We start from the raw sequence: 22,931 nt of genomic DNA on the forward strand, positions 1-22,931 counted from the left end.
GGCTCCTCTGGACCTCTGCAGGCCTTCACGATGTTCGCAGCAGATTCTTTAAGTCCAGCCAGTTCTCTGGTTGGGAATCCAGGGTCATTCAGGGCCTCCATCAGCCTCAGTCTGTCATGATCCCGCTGCCCGACAAGAGCTGCCCGATCATCTAGGGCTCACAATTCAGCTTCAGCTTGCTAAAACACTTAAACCAGCCAACAGTCCCGCTTTTAACACATCAACCTCTGGGCAAACTGCTCACTTACAGACCGATTTGTATTCCACCCACAAACAAGAGACAGCCAGTGGTATTCATATCATCAGTCAGTGGTCGTAATGTAATGGCAGATCAGTATAAAGTATATTTTAAGAGAACAACAAAGTCAGAGTTTATCCATCCTGCTTAATTAATTTATATTTCACTTCTGACAGCAAACACAGCACCTGCAGGTATTTCCATCAAGAATATTCTTTCAAGATTGCATAAAAATAACAGCTCACATGATTTCTACTCATTTCTTACAAATGTGCTCATAATTGTAAGCAGAAATCTGGAGTTTACCCAGCTTATTCATTACCTGCATATTAGTACAGGTTTGATTTAACAAACTGAAGCCAGCTTTCAAAGAAAAGAACATCCTGGTTTTCAGCACAAACATGGATGACTCATACAAAATGCACCTAATGGAAATTTCCTCATAGATTCAAGTTCTTTCTCTCACACACAGCTCATTTAATGGTTATGCTAAATTGCACAGGAAGCTTTTTACGTGACCTCATGAGGTGAAACCACTTGAGCTACTATTGTCCCTTTAATGGAAACAGATGGAAGGTTTCATTGGATTCTGAAGCCACCTCGAGGACGGGCCACTCGCAGACATGGAGGCACAAAATATGACCCAAACTGTTTAGAAGCAGCTGCGTTCCTACTTTTATGAGTCTTCGTTTGCTTTACAACCATCTCGTCTTCTAACAAAAACACGATTAAATCATATTATCCTTTCATGTGTCATCATCAACCTGAAATCCTTTCAAAACTGTGAAACATTCAATCCTTTTCAAAATGTATACCTACTGCCGTCATCTTCTTGGCCTTCATTCACTCCTATTACAAAACACACAATTATTTTAATGAGCATGAAATGATGCATTTTTAGATTTTCGTTTTAAATAAAATTTCACATTTCTACGATGTTCCATCACATTCCACTACTTTACCATTTTCCTATTGTCGGTCAGTGCTTGAATTTCTTATTTTCCTCCGTCTTAGGCTGCGTTTACACGACAGCGTTTTCAAATGAAAGCACAAAATGTTGGATTTTGGGTGACCGCTGCTTGAAGCCACTGAAAATGCCACTTTTCTGAAAACACAACAGCTGAAATAAATAGTTCTTCTGCACACGCTCAGTCGATAGATGATAACGACAACGAGTGTCATGACTCCCAGTCCAGACTCTCCTGGATTATTTTATAGTTTTATAGTTGAGAGAAATAGCTTGAAATCTATCAACTTGTAAACCTAAAAAGACTTTGTCATCTGACCACTTGTTTGTTCTTTCATTATGAAATCCCCATCGATCTAATGGCGTTAATTTCAGGCTCAACTGCCGTCCATTGTTTTGTAACCGCGAGCCATTCATCTGGTGATAATGGTTGCTACAAATAGTGTTCAGCACGTCCTCATTGTCTGCTGGTGTGTTGGTCAATCAGATAAATGTCAGGAAATAATGAACACGATGTTATCCTCGCCCCGACGAGCGAGGCGTATTCACTCAGTCAGCGTCAACATGTCAGCGTCGCGGCCCGCAGCAGTTTCATGGCTGTAATTCCTGACAGTCGGCGCGCTGACTGGCAGGTGGAGACCGAGCGGCGAAGGAGAGCTGTTACTCACCGATCCACGGCGAAATCCGGCCTGCATGTGGTTCCGCTGCTTCAGGTGCGATTAAGAGGGACGGCTGAAACGGTGTAATTAGACTCGCTGGGTCCACTCTGCTTCCCTCCAGCTAAGTGATGTTTAATCGGTATTAATAATAACGCAAAACTCATGCAAGAGGAAAACCTTTTTCTTTGCCAGTGCTCATGATGGCATATCAAGTAGTGAGCAAAATGAAGGAAGAACTTACCCTGCACTAAAATATCCTCATTCTGTACACCTTTTGGTATCACTTTTTTCATTTCAACATTTCACATCAGTTGAAAACTGATCAAGACATATTCAGATGTCACCAAACTGAGAAAAACAACCTGTGGCCTATGAGTATGATGCATTTCATAACTACAGCATAATGAAATATTAATTTACTATATTCTGTTGAGTTGTCATATAATGCAGTGATATTAGAAAACATAAATGTGATAATACAGTTGGACATGTCTAAACTAGTCTGTTGATGAGTAGCGTGTCAAAAGTGAAGAGCATGATCTAAAGAGCTAATACTATTTGGAAATGCATCGTTTTTGTGTTTTGTTTTAGAAAAGTTTCACGTTTACATGGCGATGTTTTGAAACAATGTTCATTCACAAGAAACAGAAGAAACAGTGAAAATAATGTAGTTAGCATGCCAGGCCACAAGTTGGCGCTGTTGATTGTTTTTGTAATGAAACCACACACACGTGCACTGAGAGAACAACACAACCAAACATTAATAATGGCGAGTCTAGAGACGCTCCATGTGTCATGGTCACTGCCCTGCGCTCTGGCTCATTCACAGGTCCTGCAGCACAGAGTCAATAAACTCCTGGAAAGACTCTCACACGCAGCTGGAAGCAACAAACAGCTCCGGCTCATCAAAGTGTTTTTTTTGCGACCCTTGGGTGCAACAAGCCGACGGGGCGCTCGTCTGGGCGCTGGAGAAAACACTGCAGCATTGACTGAAGGCCGGGCCACAGTGCGCCAATGGTGTAATCACACACTACTGTTTTAAGAAAACACAACATCGGCGTGCCTGACCACACTTTATGACCACTGCGCCCGTGGATTTACACCAGTGTAAAACTACTTTTTATTTTCGAGAGTCACACGGGTACAGCTGAAGTAACAGTGGTGTAGTGTCCTGTACGTCTGGATCTAACACTCTCACCTCACACTGAGGAGAACGTTGTTGTTCCTGAGTGGAATTTGCATGTTTCACAAGTGCATTTCTCATACAATATAAAGACATGCATGTTAGTCTAAAGAGGAACTAGACGTTGCTCCCAGATATCTATCTGATTGTGTGTATCGTTGTGTCACCCACTTAGTGATTGGAGAACTCCTTTTGAACCAACATTAGCCTTTAGATCAACATCATCAGATTCATTTTCCACTTCCATTTTCCATTTTCTACTGTCGGTTTGTTTCGTTTCTTGAGTTTTTACTTTCTCATGCCTTTAGTGCCCCAAACAGGCAGGTGTTGTAGTTCTGTCATGTTGTGCAGGCAGTTTGGTCTACTGTCAAAAAGTGCAGTGAGAAAGCAAAGCAAACCAAAGGAAGTCGTGGAAACTGAGTCTCCGGACGATCCTGGTGTGAAATCACCATCAGGGACAGGATTTTGAATGTCAGCACACTAATTTGCCCTTGGGAATGCAGGAAACACACCAAGCATTCCAGCCCTCGCTTCCTTAAAACCATGTTCCTGAGACAAAAGCTCCAGACTCTTGGTCCTGACTTTATTCATCTTGTTATTTCTGATCACCTCATCCTCCTCGCCTCTTTCTGTTCCTCGCCATTCACTTTCATCTGTCTCCCCTCCCCTCCCCTCTCTCCCCTCCCCTCTCTCCCAGCTGTATCTCCTGCACAGCATGCCATTGAGTTGACTTTAATCCCTGCCTTCTGCCTCTTTGCTGTCAGCTCTCAGCGCTTCAGCAGCTCCCCTCCACCTCATTACTGTTTGTGAATGACAATGCAGGACTATTCCCCAGAAAGGAGGAGTGGGAACGGCGAAGGACTGGAGTGAGCAGGCTGATGGGCTTAGGGATGAATGAGAGCCGTCTGCATATCGCACAGCATGTATCCTGACTGTGGCCCCATTTCCACCTCTCGGGTGCGCTGAGCGCATGTGGCGAGGCCAGACGTAGCGCTGATTCCACTCGTCATCGTGCGTCCCGGGCAAGCCACTTCGACATGGTTTCAGAACCAAATTTACCGTAAATCTCTGAGTTTAGGTCCCTGGTTACATGACAGTGGGAAAGATTAAAACAGAAAACTTTTGTAGTGTTTTGGGTGTCTGGTAACACGACAACGGTGCTGGGAGCCACTGGAAATGGCACCAAATGTGTTTTTTTTGTTTTGTTTTGTTTTTTTAAAGACTGACTCTGTCTCCGTGGAAAAAGGGGAAAAACGCACCTTTTTAAAAGTGTTGCGACTCTGAACAGGCACCGCAGTACTAATAATATTTCTCTGCATGCAGGTGTTTGACTTCATTAGAAAAAACAGCCCACAGCACCGAGTAACAGCAACAACGATGTGTTTTCACCTGGAGCGTTGTGTGTAAGTCGGGTCTTAGCTCATGTTCACATGACAACCGTCAACAGGAAACTGCCTTCCTTTTCTGTGTTCTTTCGAGAAAAGCTTCCTTTTCAGACAGCAATGCTTGATAATAGGAGCCCTGGAAATGCCTGCAGTGTGCACGCCGGGCCACTAGCTGGCATTGCATTTGTCATGCATGCGTGGATGTTTGAAGTGAAAATTTAAACTCAGTAATGGTTAATGTGTAAGAAATGTGTCCATGCTGATCCATATAATGATGTATTAAATTTACAACTCCTTTGCTGGAGAAATGCTGTTAATTAAAAAAAAAATGCAGCACAAACACTGGAACCCTGCATTGTTAATAATAGGAGTGCACATAATATTTTTTGTCTTGTTCTCAGGGGAGAACCTTGGCATGTTGCTTGGTCCTCACATTTTTAAATACATTTTTTTCCCACGTCGACCTACAGGAAGAACAGAATAGAGGGATGCGTGGACAATGTCACATAGCCTGCTTTAATTTCAACTGAAAATGAAGAGAAGCAGAGCAACAGACTGTCTGAAACCTTGTAACTTTCACAAAATGTAAGGGTGTTTAAAGTTCTGAAAAATAAAAGTGCTCGTACAGTATCTGCTTTTTGTCACCAGCGGTTTTCAAAGTGTGAGGCGTGCCTCCCCTGGGGGGCACCAGAGGGCTTCAGGGGGGGCGCAGCGAGCTTTTTGTCCTTGTGCAGTTGTCGTACCCCCAGCGCGGGAGTGTAGACTAATCCGAAGTATTCTGCGCGCCATTTTACTCACAACAGCAGAACGTTACACCTGAAAAGAAAGCTCTGAGTGAGCACCGCCCCCCCGGGTCCGACGGTACCGGTGAGCACTGGCCTGTCCGACACACAGATGAGCATCTTTCTATCCCCAAATCTTGGTAGCAAATGAGCGTTACAATGTTTCATCAGGTACGCATTTTTTAATTTGGTAGCGCATGTTCACCAGCACACCGCTTATGCGCACCCCTGGTTATTGATCTCTTCAAACACGTGCAGAGAGGCAAAGCTGAGCAACTTTATTTCTATGGCACCAGTCAGACACAAGGCAATCGGCAGTGTTTTACAAGGAAATAAAAGAAATACATTCAAACAAAGCAATGAGGACAGGCATAAAAAAGGAGACAAAGTCAAGTTGAAGCTTTATTAAGATAAAGGGTTAGTTTATTCTAACGGTGATACCATTTAGCCTGGTAAACCAGACCCGCCCACTCCTCATCCACATTTGGATTTGGAGTTAAGCTTAGTCTGGATAGGAGCCCATTGAAACTTCTTGCAAGGGGGTGTTGGTTACTCCTTTGACTGACAGCGCACTTCAGCCAATCAGCGCTTCAAAACATATACGTCATCAAAATGTGTTAACTTCTCTAAGGATTAGCATTAGCTCATTAGCTCTAGCTTCCTTACACACAAAGACACGCAAAAATGCCTTTTCCTGTTAGAAACTCACCAAACACAGACTCTTGCTCTTGCTTGATTGTTGTAATTCTTGGTATTTTGGCTATAACTTTACTGATTGCAGCTTTCAGACGATGGTTAAAGTTAAATTCTGTCATTTCCGATACGTGCAGCAATAGCTTCACTTCCGGTTTAGCCACCGGAATTCGCCAAAAAAATGTGAAAACAAAAAGCGGCAACGCTGATTGGCTCGGCCGTTTCAGGACTGCGTGAAATCCCCTGCTATGGGCTCCTACCCAGACTGAGCTCATCTCCAAAATCCAAACGAATGAGGAGTGGGCAGGTCTGGTTTACGAGGCAAGATACCATTGGCACAAGAATGAACAACCAAAGCATATGAAAACTACACAAGTCCATAGTTGTGACATTTACATGACATTACTGTGATGATACACTTTTCACATCTTATATTATTTTGAGATATTGTCTATGTCTCTGGTTTCAGGTTGCCTGACTTCCCTTCTTGAGATCTGTGTGGTTTTCCTTCCAGTGTCTCAGTGTTACATCCTGTGAACTCTAGGATTTCTTGTTTTTGGAATTTTAGTCTTTTGAATTTTAGATCTGTTGTTATGTGATCTCCTGTTGACGGCGTCTGGCATCTTGAGTCCACCTCCCAGCAAACCATGCAGACCTCCTCATCCTGAGAGGAGAAAAGTGCTCTGGTTTGGGTAGAGCACACAGATCCTTACTCCAGTTTTCCATTGCTCTTATTTAGCATGTCTTTTACTCAGGACTCATTTTTATCTATGGGACAGATGGAGAATCTAACCTGCAACTTTCCAAATGTGAAATGATTACTCCACCAAACGAGATACAGCCATCCTTTTGAAATTAGAAATATTCTCTTTCACATACTATTAAAGTGATCAGCCAAATAAAGCAAAGCCTCCATCTCTGTTCTCCATCTCTACAACCTGCAAAGATAAAAGGAATCATCTGACCACAGTAACTCCTTCACATGCAGATGTTTTAAGACTTTTAAAATAGACTCGCTACTGTACCAGAGTCTTTTTTTTTTTAGTTGACTTCAGTTTTGTTTTGCCTGTAAAACACCAAAGCTTCACAGCTCTTGGAGCAGTTAATTACTAAGTTTTATAGTCCCAGTTGAAAAGTGTCATAGAGAAATGCGGTGAGAGGAATGGACTGAAGGCCAAAGACGGCCATAATTACAGCTGTAATAGAAACCACATTCACATCAAGAGCTGCTCACAGGTTACATGTAGGAACACACTACATTAAAACACTCAGCGGCGGTGGCTCTGTAAATCTTCACGACTGTTACAATGAGCGGCTTCCAGGTGTGGGTTACTGGTCACTGAAATCATCAAGCTGAAGGAATTCAGTTTAGTTTTGACTGATGTGACACCATTTCTCAGTTATTGCATCCAACATCTTGGCTTGAATGTCTGTTCACAACTCTGTAAAATGTGTGTTTTTATTTTTTGGAACATTAATTGTTCGTTATTTCCCTCTCTTTTAAAGGCAGAGGCAGATTGAACCATCAAAGCGAAGCGGCTCATTGAGAGAGGCGGCCATATTTTACAGCCATGACGCCGTATGACTGAACAGGAGGTCTGCGTCCACTCCTGCTTGTTTTTATGGCGTCTTTCCAGCCATCACTCCCCAGTTTACGTGCTAATATTTGCTGAGTGAAGTGTTGGCGGGAGGGGGAGCGGGCAGTTAACAAGCTCGGGTAAAGGTCTAGAAGGAGCGAGTGCCAGACTGAAAATGTCTTCTAGGGTTCTGCGAGGTGGGGGGGGGGCGTAAATCTCTATGAGCTGTACGTGCTTGGTGGCTTAGCTCTCCAAGGTAAAAGCATTTTACCTGCACCGTCGTCATGAGCGAGCTCGTAATAACGTCATGTACGTGAAAACTAATCTTTTTTGTTAAAGTAAAATTTCACGTTTGCGCAGAACGTTTTCAAAATGATGTGTGTTTACACAGACATGGGAGGCATGCTGAAAATGATGCAATTGGCATGCAAGGCCATGAGGTGGCGCTGTTGACTGTTGTTGTAAAGAAACATTAAATGATGGCAACAACATGAATCGCATCCGAAAAGTAGCGTTTTCTCATCTTCAGTGGCTCCGATCACTGTTCTCATGTAAACTAATACCCCAAACTCTACTTAACTTTTCTATTTTCACTTAAAAATACATTGTTTTGTAAACGGGGCCTTCCTTTACTAATTTTTTGCTCTGCAGTTTGCTCGACAGTAATTTGAAAACATACAACCGCAGTTTCAAACTTTACTGATTATTTTTCAGAATTTAAGGAATAATATATGGGCTGTGGTATATCTAAAAAAAAAAAAAAACATTTTCTAAGGTTGATTTATTTCTCCTCTGCATAATATTGATCTGAAGTTACTTGAATTTACTAGCAATGAGTCAGAAAAACCTTGGAGTAAAGCAACACTCACAATTTTGATACATGGACAAAAAAATGTTCTACAATTAAAACATCATCACCAGGAAATGAAAGAATACAGGTTTTAAAACTAATGACTGCATATGTTAACATTTCTATGGCAAATAACGGTATAGCTGGTTTTCTTACTGTGAAGCAAGAAATCAATGTGGAGAATGGTGGTTTGAGGGCAAGCTTGCTTTTCCTGGTGCTGCTTGCATCCTGTCCTTGAATGCAAAGCAAAATATTCTTTCCATCTTTCAGTGAATCGCTCCGGTGGCCTGACAGTCACCCTGAGCTATCCGCTCTTCTGTCGTCCCGGTGTGTCGGGATGTTATGCACTCAGTCTGAAATCGAAAAGCCACCTTTACCGCCTGCTCCCCTATTAGCATTTGACCCACATGCTGCATTGATACACCCGACAGAGGCCATTCAGAGCGGTTATTTAAAAAAGGATTCATCAAAATGTGTGAATAGAAAGATTGTGGTTGATTGGAGTTGAACGGCCGTTCAAAGCTCTGGTGACCTGTTTTCTTTCAGACCGTCAGTAGAACTCTGATCTTCTCCAGCCTCATTAATGCTCCATCCAAACACTGATGCCAATATCATCACTTTTCACATTCAGATTTAAAGAAAACAGACATTTTTTACTGATCTGAACATACAGAAAAAGAAAAACATGAGCTGGGCGTATCACTGCAGGTACAGTGTTTCACTGACATTAGCCAAGGTAACAGTGAGGTGAGGAAAGTTTGTTTTTCTCCAGCACCATTCAGATGCCAGGAAATTCAGTTCTTTACAAGGAAGTAAAGGGAATGCATTGAAACAAAGCGATTAGGACTCTTAATCGCTGAAGATTAAGATTCCTAAAGCTTATGAAATACATTACAACAGAGATTAAGAAAGGCATTAAAAGGAGAATAAAGGTTTTTTTGGGGGGGGGGATTAAGGTAATAATATAAGCAAAGTCTATTGTTTAATTTTATATTGAGACCCGTGAACACATCGTTACAGTAATCCAGACTGCGGAAAATAAGTTCAAGTTTCTCAGAAATCCTTTAATTCTTGAAATATGTTTGAGATGTTAATAAGCACTGTCCAGGGTGTCGCCTGCCCTCAGCCATGTGAAGCTGGGATTGGCTTCAGACCCCGTGACCCTGAGATGGACAAGCGGGTTAGAAAATAGAAGGATGGATATTAATAGACTGACTTTGTTATTGATTTCAGGTCTGAGTATAGAATTTACACCCAGATTTGTGGCCTGATTTGTTGTCTTGGATGACACTCAACTGAACTGAGTCTGGATGAGCACTGACCTTTAACCTTTCCTCTTTGGGGCCAAAATCAATGACCTCCGTTTTTTTTTTCTGGTTTAATTTGTAAAACCTTCTGATGCATCTACTCATTAATTTCCTTCACGCACTGACTCAGCAGGCACAAGGTACTTTGGTCGCTCACTGACAGTGATAAATACGAGGGGTACCCAAACGTTTCCGGAATTAGGTCATAAAATACTAAAAATAATGAGTTTCGACTTCTGGCCGTCAGATGTGCTACAGGTAAGCCTCGTGCATATCTGTGAAAAAGCTGCGCTCCCAGAGTGACACTGACGTCTGTCAGGCGCTATTTATAGTAACAGAGTGCAGCGGCGGTCTGCGCTTTTTCCAAAATGGTGACATTGACTGGAAAGCCAGAGCAGCGCGCAAACATTAAATTCTGCTTTTTGCTGGGAAAAAACAGCAGCAGAAACACTCACCTTGTTGCAGCAAGCCTACAAGGATGATGCTCTGGGAAAGACTCAGGTCCATGAGTGGTTCGGGTGGTTTAAAAAGGGCCAGATGTCGGCGCGTCAGGTCCGCTCAGCAGTGAAAACAATGCTGAGCTGCTTTTTCGCTGTCCAGGATATCGTCCACAGCGAGTTTGTCCCTTCAGGTCAGACTGTAAATCAGGACTACTACAGGAAGTCCTCAGACGGCTCCGTGAGGATGTGAGGAGGAAGCGGACCGCGTAGTGGCGGAGTGGAGCCCGGTTGATCCACCACCACAGAGCGCCAGCGGACACGGCGCTGCGCGTCACGCAGTTTCTGGCGAAGAATAAGAGAGAGATATTGTTTTTTTTACAGATGTGAACATGTGTCAGCATGCATCTATGGCACAGCGTTGTTTGTAAAGCCATGTTTTCCTCTATAGATTCAACAGTTTGATCTTTCAGGATCAAGAAGCCAGTGGAAAGTGTGAGGAAAGCCACAGACTTCTGCACACAAACGTAGCAGGCAAAAATGAAAATGTAACCTACACATGTGAAAACATGCAGCTTTTGTCCACAATACATCCCAGCTCTGACATGTCCGGGTCCTGTAGTGCAGCTTGCACAGTTTGTTTCCATTAGTGTGCTTTTTCTTTCAACTTTTAAAGTTTTGGGTGACGTAAAGCTCACAAGTCATGCCAAAAACGGGACCAAATTAACTCTGAATGTATAGGAGGAATTATTCAAATATGTAAATCTTTGCATGACTATTTAAATTTTACAAGTTTTGCTGCCAAAGAGAGATAGAGGACTGAAAACCTGTTGAGGGTGTACATCTTGAAGATATTAGCGATATTATTGAATCTTTGAGACGATTTTGTTTTTCATGTTTTAAATTGATGTGAGGAACATCAGTTGATGAAATGTGTTTTTAGATCTGAGAGAACGGTGACTTTATCTGGAACTGGATCTCAAACCTCAAACTGCTTGATGACTTTTTTTTTTTTTTCCTTCATCTCCGTGCAGTAAACATTCTGCAGAGGAGACGTCGACATTGATCCGATCTCTCGCTCACACTCAGCGCTCGGTGACGCCGTTCAGCACGTGAGGGCTGGGCCGCCTCCGTCACCAGACAGACGCTCGGGGCTCGATGATATCGAGCTGTGTGGTGGAGCTTTCTCTCTGGGCTCATCAGGCTTAGCACAATGGCTTTTTATTGATCACGAATATGTTGTCAGGTAAACATGGAGTCCACGAAGGCCAGCCGCAGTCTGGGCAGCAGTTCTCTCGCAGACGCTTTGATATGTGTGTTTTGGGGTTTGGCTGATGGATTATTGAATGACACACAGAATTGCTACGGGCATGCTGGGATTTAGATTTACTTTTGCTTTTGTGTTAATGAGATTGGATACGTTGCGACATGCTGTGTTTTTAAATGAAAATAATCATCCATGGCACAGAGAAATACACAAGAAAGTCTGTCGAGCTCTGCAGTTTAGTCAATTCTTCACTTTATTTTTCCACAGTTGGTCCAATCGTTCAGTTTATCAGCTTATCAGTCAACTAATTAACCCAAAGCTTTAGGTCCGTAACATTATTTTAATATACAACAAGTGTAATTACCTCATGCAAACAAGTAATGATCTTTTTTTTTTTTTTTTTGTCTTGTTGTCTTTTCAGTGTGAATAGGATAGCTCAACATAGGAGGAAAATAAAACATGTCTGAAGTGGCTCAAGTCAGGAAGCAGAGGACTGAAATGCAAGAAAAGATTAAATTGTGCAGAATAAAACTTTTCTAAATACTGAAGCTCCAAAATCCAGACACAGAGAGTATATTCAAGAAGGGTTGAGACAAAAAGCAGGTAGAGATCACAAAATGGTGTTACAAGTGAAGTGCAGATGAAGCGTCATGAAGCTTCATGAAGCTTCTTTATTTTCTGAAGCCACTAGATGGCACTATTGGTTCTAATATAGCGGCTGGAGGATCGGCAATGAAGTGTGCTCTCTAGCATTTCTTTAACGAATCACTCCATGATCACCGTAACAGTGTAATCATATACTTCATCAACTGTTTGTCATCAGTTGTTAAACCATTTACACACAACATTTTCACATGAAAATAGAAAATGAGTGAGTTTGTTGTCTCACAATTTTAAAATCGAGTTCACGAGAGAACGATTTCAAGTCAAAACGGAAAACTTTCATTGTGTTTTTGGCGTCTGATTACACAGTGAAGGTGCTCAGAGTCACTGAAAACAGCTTTCTAAAAGCAGTTTCCAAGGGGAAACTTTTCAAACATCCTCCAACTTGTTCTCTGAGAAAAGTGAATAAAATTGACTTTTCATCATTTGACCATTTGAAAGTCTGTGTACTGTAAATATTGTCAATGTTCAACACGTACATGTGTAGTTTAATTTCAAAATCAAACTGCAGCACTGACTAGTGGTCTAAGTTTTCTTAAACTAAAATGTAAAAGCAATGTGCTTTCACTTGAAACACTGCCATGTAAACAGGGCCTTAGTTTGGGAGGAACTGGAAGAACTGGAAAAGTTACCAAATTTCCTGAAAAAGGTTAAGGGAAGGACTTGAATAATGAAATCATTGTTGGAATAAACTTATATTTATTCAATCTATAACCCATTTTGGAGGGCTGTTTTTAGGTAAAGACTCCATCTCTCCTCCTACCGTATCGTCGATACTCCATGAGATGAGGTTTACTCACACAGTCCTTTCCTCCCAGAGCTCAGGGTACATACCAGGATATGGAGGCGTCCTCTCATTACGGAGCTGAAACTTTGACACTTTGACCAGTGACTGGCTCTGGGTGTAAATCACATCTTTCCCTCCCTGCCAGCTTTCATGACGACCGGCAGCCAGACTACAAAGCAGCTGCTACATTAGCAGAGACTTGCGCCAGTCACTTCATCCGAGCCACATGTGGCTGAATCCCGCAGCCTCTGCACTCACTGTCCATCAGCACTCACACTCTGGAAGCCTGCTCCAGGATAAACAAAGTTTGCGTACTAGTGTGTGTGGCTCTATCTGAACACACCGTGTGTGTTGCATGTTCTGGATGTGCAGATGTCATTTTGTGAGGATCCATGGGCGCGCATGTGCATGTGCATGTGTACTCCATTAACTTTGAGCAGGCCTGTAATGATGCTGTGACCCAGAGGCCCACACCTCATCCCTCACCGATCGCACAGCTCTGTCTCGGGACGGCAGGGAGGAAGAGAGCATGGGGAGAGAGGGACAGGTCGAGGAGGATGAGGAAGACTGAGGGAAGTGCTGGAATGCAGAGAGTGGCGGTCAGTGAGGGACAGAAACAGAAAGGCCACGTCAGCATGGATCTCTTTATATCAGATGAGGACATATTTAGAGCTTCTCAAACAAAGTGGTGTGTTTGTCTGACTCTGCACTTCTTCTGGTCTTGTTTTCCCTGCTCTATTTGTTCTTCTAACTCCACCATTTGCTCATGAATTGATGTATTACATTCCTATATTCACACAGCGGATGTACAGTTAGAATAAATAAAAATCTCCCCTATAGATGCAGATTCACAGTCACATCCACACAGTATTGATAACAGCTGTGCAGTGTCCACTCTCCATTGGTAACAATTAGGGTGTCAGAGTTGTGCAGTTCAGCAAGAAGATAGGGATTAAAGTGTTCAAGTCAGGATTAAACACAACCTGCTGTACTGTCTGTGCACTGCATTTGTTCCCAACAGGAAGTTTCATTATTTGGACAAAGTGAGTTGGAAGTAAAGTGTTTTTAGATTACATGTACATATCTTCTTCTCACTCCTTCCTTTTGTGTCTGTTTGGTGTAGAAAAGTTAACAGATCTGTGACGATCAAGATTTGATGCGCCGAGAAATCAACAAAAAAAAAAAGCAACTGTCATTGGGTTCCTTTGTGACGGACTGCTGACCTGTTCAGGCTGCATCCTGCTCTCAGACATAAATAGCTGGGGTTGGATCAGACCAGGGATGGATGGAGGGATGGATGGACCAGTCTTGTTATTAAGGGTTGTTTCAGATCTATGAAGAGTTTGTTGATGGATCCCCAGAAAAAGACTCACTCTTGAAAACCTGATCACGGTTGCATTTGTTCTATTTCTAGTTTATTGTGACATTTCGATTCATTCCTTTTTTATTTATTTATTTATTTATTTTTTGATAGACATTACAATCAATACATCAATTCTTTTTTGACATATTGATGGGGTAAAATGTGGAATCGAAACCTTCGTCTCAAAAATCATGAGCGCAGCTCATCACTTGTTGGTCCACCACCTTTTGACACATTTCCATCCGTTGAAGTTAGTTTGGTCTGCTTCCTTTGCCACTCTAAACATCAGGCTACATAGATACTGACTGGTTTTTCTACACAACCATTCAAGCTTTAGACCAAATGACCTTTTTCTTGTCTTCTGGTGCACTTCCTGTTTTGAGAAATGCACCATGAACCTCCTTATGTTCCTCATAAATGTGGCTGTTGTTCTAGAAGGCGCTCACTGGATCTGGACTTTACATCAGAGACTTTTTATAGTTGCATGCATGTGAAATAATATGCCAAAATGTTAGTGAGGCATCAAACTTTGGTTTGGCTGAAGTCAGCATTTTCCCTCACCATATTCTATCATGTGTGATGTGATTCCAGAACAACCCACAATGCATGACTCATTGGACTGTGAAGCAGGGCAGCCTGCCAGGCAGGTGGTGCTCTCTGATCAGGTTTTTAGTTTTTTGTTTTTTTCCCTGTCAAGCACATCTGGAGTTTGTCTGCACCACAGTGTCAGATCTGTGTTGATGGCTACATTTGTTTTGAATAAAGCAGTATTTATTCAGGTAAATCTTTTAAGAAGCTGTTGTCATACAGTACAGCAGTAAAGCTTGTTTTGAGGCCAAAGGATATAAAGAAGGGTCCTGCTCTGGAGCCACGATGATGACCTGTCTGTTGCTATTTTCACATATTCTCTACTTTTACACAGAAATTATCTTGTTGAGTTTTAAATATATATTGATGTTTTATTTTTGCTTTTGTGGAATCTGGTATAGAAGCAGACAATATTGGGAAGAGTCTTGACAGAAGGCAGAAGCTCGTTGTTTGTGCTGTGTGCCAGGGAAAGTCAACCACCTAATGTCAGCGATCTCAGCTGTGTTTATTGTCCTTGTTTCCACCCTCGGGGAGCTGCGGCAGGGCAAGCGTTTACCCAGAACTGTGAGTGATGCTGTCTGAGTTTGACTGCCTGATGGAAGAAAAAAGCAGCACAGCAAAATGACAGTGAATCCGAGTTGAATGTGTGTATTACACGTGCATTCAGCAGCGACATGCATCCCCGAGATGTTCGGAGACATGACCAACATTATCACTGCGACCCCCGCAGTGCTGTCAGGGAGCTCTCGCTCATCCACTTCGCCCTCGGACATGCAGCGGGCGGACGGACTGCGGTAACCTGAGGCATGAAGAAGTGCTGCGAGAAGAATCTTTCTCCTCCATCCTCCTTTCCTCCTGCATGATCAGCAGGGAGGGAGGATGACAACCGGGCCAGTGCTTCCCAGTGCCCTGGCTGACAGGTCGTTCTTCACTGCCTGACGGAGGCTGCTGCTGCCACGCTGCGCTCACACATGTGCCAGGCCAAAGCCTGTTCAAACCAGTCACTGTTGGCTGTGAAGCTGGCATCGAGATTTGCCAGAAAACGTTGAACACAAGAAGCCCAACGTGGTTCAGTGGCTGACACAAGACAAATGAGGTGTCCTCCGGGCGTCACCTTGTGTTTTTTTTTTTTGAGGGCCCGTTCACTTGTTCACTTAAAGGACAATGTAGAAGGGGAACTGGCTCAGAAGAGGCATTTCAACAGGACACAAAAATGAAAACTTACGAACCAGTTCAATGAACCTTTACCCTTCAAATACTGACAATTTAGATGTCGGCAAAACTCAAAATCACACAGAGTAAAAACAGAAAGTGTCACGAAATGCATTAGTCCTTCCATTTCAAAGCTCTTGCTTATTTAGAATTTACTCATGAAGGCTGATATACCTGCTGTTGTCTTCTAACTGCAATTTAAAACAAAAACATAATCACTTGGAAGGTCAGAAGTCATCTTATGAAAATGGCTGTCAAGCATATTATAACTAATCAGGCCACATTTATCTTCTTGAGGCTTCATTCCACAAAATATCAACCAGAGATGAAGCTGCTGTTTCCCACGAAGCCTTGATTCTTCACTACGCTTCTTGACTGATATGTAAATTTAAGGCTGAATTCTTTGGGAACAACAAAGAGCAAGTGTTCAGTGAAGTACAGTGGACAAGGTGAGAGTCAAACAGAAGTGCTGAAAGTGGCGAAGCAGTAATCGTCATGGACAGCCAAGAGTCACTGAAGCATTGTGGGTGGGAAGTGAAGGCTGGTCCATGGTTTGGACATTTCTCTTGTAATTTATAACTCTGACAGAAGTGCATCCCAGTTTGTTGAATATGGGATGGTAAGGTCACAGGTCATGTTAAATCCTGTCCAGCATCAACAAAGTGTGAGCATCAGAACTGGAGATGCTGTCTGCTGATCTGCTGGAGGGAGACGGAGAGGACACAATCACACGCTCGACCAGCAGCCCAGGTTAAAGGTTATTGATGTGAATGTTACGAAATAATGATGAACTACAACATTTTAACTTTTGACGTGAAAAACATATGAAAGTTTAGCTTTCAAAATGACTTGATGTGTGACATTAACCTTGCTTTATGGCAGAGTAATGTTTTCCAAGCAGGGAATTTCAGTATCGCGTCCAATACTGCACTGTGTACACTGGGAGGGATTACAAATGTTTCCAACAACAAAACACAGAGTTTCCACCCAAAATTCAAGGGAAATTTGTATAAGTCATTTTCAATGCAGTTTGCTATTCCTGTCTTTATGCTTGCTTTTCTAGCATATCCTCATGAGGCCGAGCAGTTTCCAGTTTGAAGGCGAGAAATTCGTCTCCTTGCTGTGAAATGGGAGGAAGAATATGAATACTGGGACTTCAAACCATTCAGTTCTGCAAAATGACCATACTTGAATATAAAGTGCAGTAATTTATATAATTTCAGCAGCAATTACATTCACCAGCTCACATGTGAGTGATGATGACTGCCATATGCACAACAGGTAGAAACTTGATCTCCAGGGCTTTAAACCAACCACACATCGGCAGATGAACAGGGTGAGATGGAGATGGAACCGCCCCATGCCTCTCTGGGTCGTTCCATTAGCAGACTCCCTCAGTGTTCCATGTGATGATGGGTAATTTCACTCGTTCTTCCAGATTGGACATGCCGCCAAATTAGAAACTCTGGTTTGTAAAAAGAAGCGATTCAGAACGCATGAATATAAATACTTTCCACTTTGTGTAACCACGTATATCTGCTATTCTACAGCCTGTATCACGCTGGGTTTACACAGATTTTCTTTAATGAGTCACAGGGACTCGCTAACATGCCTTTTGAACATATTTTCACCAGAAAAAAAATAGTCTCATAAGAATCAAGTTTTTCCTCGAACTCATCTTGAATCTTCTCTAACTGACTTTCTGTTAGTTGGAAAGTGATAGAAATGAGTCTTCAGTGTCAGTGTTTTTAATACTGTAATGGAATATTTTTCTTTTTATATGAACAGTGTGTTATAAAGTTTGATTTGTGCTCTTCATTCAGATTGAGTTCATCATCCAGCAGCTTCTGCACTTCATTCATGAGCTCCAATTTGATTCATCTGATGCTAAAATGATTTCTGGACTGAAGAGACTAAATTTATGAAAGCAAGAAAGTTTAATTCCTTTGTGAACTTGTGAGGGTGGTCTTCCCAAAACCTGGGGTGTGGACAGCGAAGGATTGGAAGGGTGGAAGCAAAACTCAAAGGTGGAGATTCTTCAAAACATGTTTATTTGGAGCTTCAGCCTTCAGCCTCACAACAAGCTGGCCAGTACAGACTTCCTCTCCTTCCGTCTTACCGCTTAGTCTTCCTCTTCAACTGTCAGCCCCATGGACACCCACCCAGGCTGTCAACCTCTCCCCTTTTAAATGTCGATCCCAAATCTAATTATCCAATCAGGACAGGCTTGGGCTGAACCAAACACAAGGGGTGTTTGAGACACCATAAACTGATCTATGAATGGGAATATACAAACAGCGCCTGCCTCCATATGCAAATGCACCCTCTGCCACTGTTCCACAGCTGCATGCCCTCCAGAAGCCGGACGGGAGCAGGTGAGCAATTGTGTGCAGAAATTAAAATTTGCAGAATGAGAAGGGAAATCACCTTCTCAGAGAACTCCATTTGAATTTTGACCCGGTTGTATAATGTTTCACTTTTACCAATATTGTTGGATTTCAGGTGTAAATGAGAAGCTAATGTTGGGCTGGTGTGTTACTGTATCTCCTGCTGGTTCTTGTCAGAACTCTTGTAGCAGCTTTTTGAACCAGTTGAAGACTTTTAGGCAGTTTTGGGCCCCTGGTAACAGGGACACACAGTAGTCTACTCTGGAGGTAACAAATGCTTGGATTCATTTCTCAGCAGCTTTGAGTCAACATGTTCCTGATTTTAGAAATATTACGCAGGTGAAAGAAGGATGTTATAAAGACCTGTTTAATGTGGGAGTTAAAGGATAAGCCCCGGTCAAAGGTCACTCCCAGGTTCCTCTCAGTGTTACTGGGGGTTAAAGCAAAACCATCAAGAGTCACTATTTAGATAAGATTTAGATCATTTTCTCTCAGGTGTTTTGGGCCAAATGTAATAACTTCTGTTTTATCTTACCCTGGTTTTTATGTCTTTAAGACAAGCTTCTAGTTTGACAAGTTGTATAAATAACAGAATAGTGACTTCTTTTAGGATGTTTTTATCATTTGCAAAATCAAATACAGTAGCCAGAAAAGGAGTGTTTTATGTTTTATGCTTCAGCAACACAACCATTGTGAGGCGTTGTCTGAAGATGTCTCAGAGTTATTGTAGATCTGATAACATTTTAAGACAAATTTATGCCAGAAGATAAGATATTTAAGAAAAATAAAATAAAAAAAACTTAAAGCTAGAGTCGACGATCTTGGAAAACTAGCATGCAGCGCAAATGTAGCATCTCCCGAGGCTCCGCCCAGCTCCCACCCCATTGGAGGAGCTCCCGTTGGGAGCGAACGCACTGGACGCGGAAGCGCCACGCGCATGGAGTTTGTGATCGCCTCCAATGTTATTAACCTTTCTGACTGCCCGCACACGACGCGCTTAGGAGCGCAGCTCGCCCGCTCCACTTCCTTCTATTTTTCACGCGAGCCGCGAGCGCCGAGAACACCTTGGCAACGCGCGCACACTGAACCAGGGCCAGTGCACGCCATTGAAATGAACGCGCAGGGGGCTGGTAGAACGGCAAAGGGATTTGATTGGTTTCTTAAGAGCGGTCCGCGCCTTACGATTGGTCGGAGTTTTTACTGTCCCGTGGCCGCTACAGTGGTCAGATTTTTTCCGCACTTTTTTCCGTCCACATTGACTTCTCCCAGGGGGCAAGGAGCATTTCACTCAGTATGACAAAAAGTGCTTTTGGACAACATCGTCTACCCTAGCTTTAACACACCCTTTTCTGTCGCCTGTATATGATTTTGCAAAAGTTCAAAGATCCTAAATGATCATCATTCTGTCATTTCTACAAGTCATCTTATTGTGGTTGTTATTCTAAACCCTCCCATGCCAGATGATGCTGATATGCCATGTTGCATCAGTGGAAAAGTTTGAGTCTGGTTCTGTCCTGAACTTTGCTGAAATGAAAACCCTGTGTGTGAGGGTGTGGTTGGAACAGTCGGGCTCGCTGTTTGCTCAGAGGTTCTGGCACCGGGCTTTATTCCACCTGCAGCTTTAAAGACTAAAGCACTCTTTCAACACAATAAAGACATATGGCCGCAGGACTAAAGCACAATGACAGTAAACACTGTAAACGCACACTTGCAGTGCGCTCAGACCCTTCAGGGGGATGAAGTCATCCCTCATGGGGAAACAGGGAGTGTCATTGCACATCTGTGCAGAGCCAGATGTCCCACTAACTGTATACAGTGCGTCTCAGCGGAGCGTGTCAGTGTGTGCTTGTGGTTGTTTTTAGTTTTAACCTCACTGTCAGATGAGCAGAGGTGTAAAGGATAAGAGCGAGATTAACGGGGAGTGAGGAAAAAGAGAGACAATTTTCCCCGACTTCCGCTACGTGGATTCTTTTTAACAGATGAAAAAGTTTCCAAAATAATATTGGTCCAGTTCCAAACAAGGATTCCTGCTATCTGCCACTGATGTTTTATTTCCCACTGACATTATTTGGTAAACTGTCGCTAATGGTGCGTGCTAGCAATTTCAGACTTGGCATCCAACCAGCAACCTTTTTACTGTAAGAAAATTATCCCTCACATAGGTCCCACGCAAAGCAGCAGCGAGTGCCCTGCAGTGTGTATGGTAATGAGAGAGAGAGCATCGCTGCCGTCGCTTCTGTGTTCTTCACCAACTCTGTTTAAATGGCAATTTTACTTGGACGCATCTGTGCGCCTGCGGGCATGTTAGTTTTTAAAATGAGCTGTGGTCAGGTGGTGCATCGCTATCTGGAGGCAGCAGGATGTGTTTGTGCTATTGACCACATTATACCAGGCTCCTTGATAGCGTACGAAGGCTCACACAGATGGATGGCTCTGTGCTCACACTGCTTATCAAACACCGCAGCTTTGCCAAATTTAAGGGAAGAAAGACAGTGGTGAGTTTTTTTTTTTCTTGTTACAGTAAAAAAAATACACTTAGAAGTCATTAAACACCAGTAATGAGATCTCAGTGTGACTCTGAAGAGTGAATATAAAAGTATACAACAGGAACTACTTACTATTTTTTAGAATGTATTATCTCATTATTTCACCGTCATTGGAGCAAATGTGAGGCGTCTGATTTGAGCTTTGCCACGCCAGAGGGAAGTGTTTTTACATACAAGCACCCACAGAATGAGTAAAAGGCAGCGCACTGCTGAAAACCAATTGCAAATACATCTTCAGACACTGGGCAGCTTCATCAGGACTGTTTCTGTTGGATCATTTAAATCTGCTGAAGGCAGTTTGAAACACGCACCATGAGGTTGCAGGTAGTCACAGAAAGAGAGTGATGATGGGCGAAGCAGCCACGTCACTGCAAGACTTCACTGTTTCACTGTCGTCTCCAAAACACTGTAAAATGTTCTGAAACAAACATGCAAACATGATCATTTTCATATGAAACGCTGTAGTGTCGTTCACAGACATTTACACAAAAAACTTGGTGAACAAAACATGAATGTGGATTAATTGACCTCTAAATTATCATTTACTGAATCCAAACATTGAATCTGTGGATCCCTGTGGTGTAAATATTCAATCCAGAATGCTGTAATGAACTGGTGATGAGCAGGATGCAAGCAAGACGAATGATAGATGATGGATGGATGATTGATGGGTGATGGAGGGTGGATGGATGGATTGTTGAATGGTTGGATGAAGGATGGGTAAAGGATGGATGGATGGATTGACGGATGATTGATTAGCTAGATGGACGGCTGGATGGATGGATGGATGGATGGATGATAGATGGGTCGATGGATGGATGAATTACCAGTTATTACACTCAACGAAATGCTATCCCTGTGCTGGAACAGAAGGTTTTCAAACCATGTTTGATCGGATGTTTCATTGAAAAACGTATTGAAGGTGAGTTTAACTGTTGTGTTGATGCTTCTTAACACTCTTAGATCTTCATATAGCCTGTTGGAACAAGGTGTTACCGCCTCCACCTCTGCTCTGCTCCCTTAGCTAGGCTGGCTCTCCTTTAAAAAAATAAAAAAATAAAAAATCTTCATTTTCAACGAGAAAGAGGATGACATATCATATAAACCTGCATATTTAAACTGAAGCGGTCCTCTTCAGTGACCTCAAATTTTAGCATCACTGAACATAATAAAGTTTCAGCGGTTATCAGTTTCTTCAATCTCCAGTGCTGGATGTCTAACTATTTTCATTTTATCGCATAATAAACGCACAATTGCCCTTTGTCAAATTTTTCTTTGTCAAAGTGAAGCATTAAAGTACTCCACCACAGAGGCCATGGGATTGCTTTATATAGCCTGATGTCTGCCCACAACTGTTTGAAAAGCTGTTTTACAGCCTGCAGGTCGTGACCGGTGAAAAGCCTGCTTTCCACCTCATTTCACCACAGCCATTATTCCTCCTGCCGTCCTCTCGTATCTGACGGCAGCCCGGGTACCTGAGCGTGCTGGACTTGTTAGAGAATCCGATCGGCTGGTACTTTCCGGCGCCTAATAGAAACCTGCGGAGGTGGACCTGTCCGGTTCAAACTCGAGGCTGCGAGTTAAGTGGAAATTTGGAAAAATGTTGAAGAGGTGTGGAAATGAAAATCAAAAGCTGCTTGTTGAAATCCAAGCAGAGATCATGTTTTATCTCTTGTGCTACTATACTTAATGGCACATGCTTTATGCACTGCCAGATGCCAAAGGTGTTTGCTTGAATTCAGGTGTTTCACTCTCTTCTACGGCCACAGGTGTGCAAAATCAAGCAGCCAGGGATGCAGACTATTTCTACAAACTTTTAGGAAATGAAGATGCCAAAATGATGCTTGAAACATTCCTTGCTTGTACTTTAGACAACAAAATACAGGAATACTCTAATTTTTATTTTAAACACTGGCTCAGTCACGATGCTTCAAGCGAAACACACCTAGGACTCCTGATATGAATCTCAGACACTGCAAATCACATCATGCAACCGCTCTGGGTCAAACATTTAAGCTTCGGGTTCTTTCCCTTCCCGTG

Source organism: Salarias fasciatus, chromosome 1 (assembly GCF_902148845.1).
Source record: "Salarias fasciatus chromosome 1, fSalaFa1.1, whole genome shotgun sequence".
NCBI classification, from domain to species: domain Eukaryota; kingdom Metazoa; phylum Chordata; class Actinopteri; order Blenniiformes; family Blenniidae; genus Salarias; species Salarias fasciatus.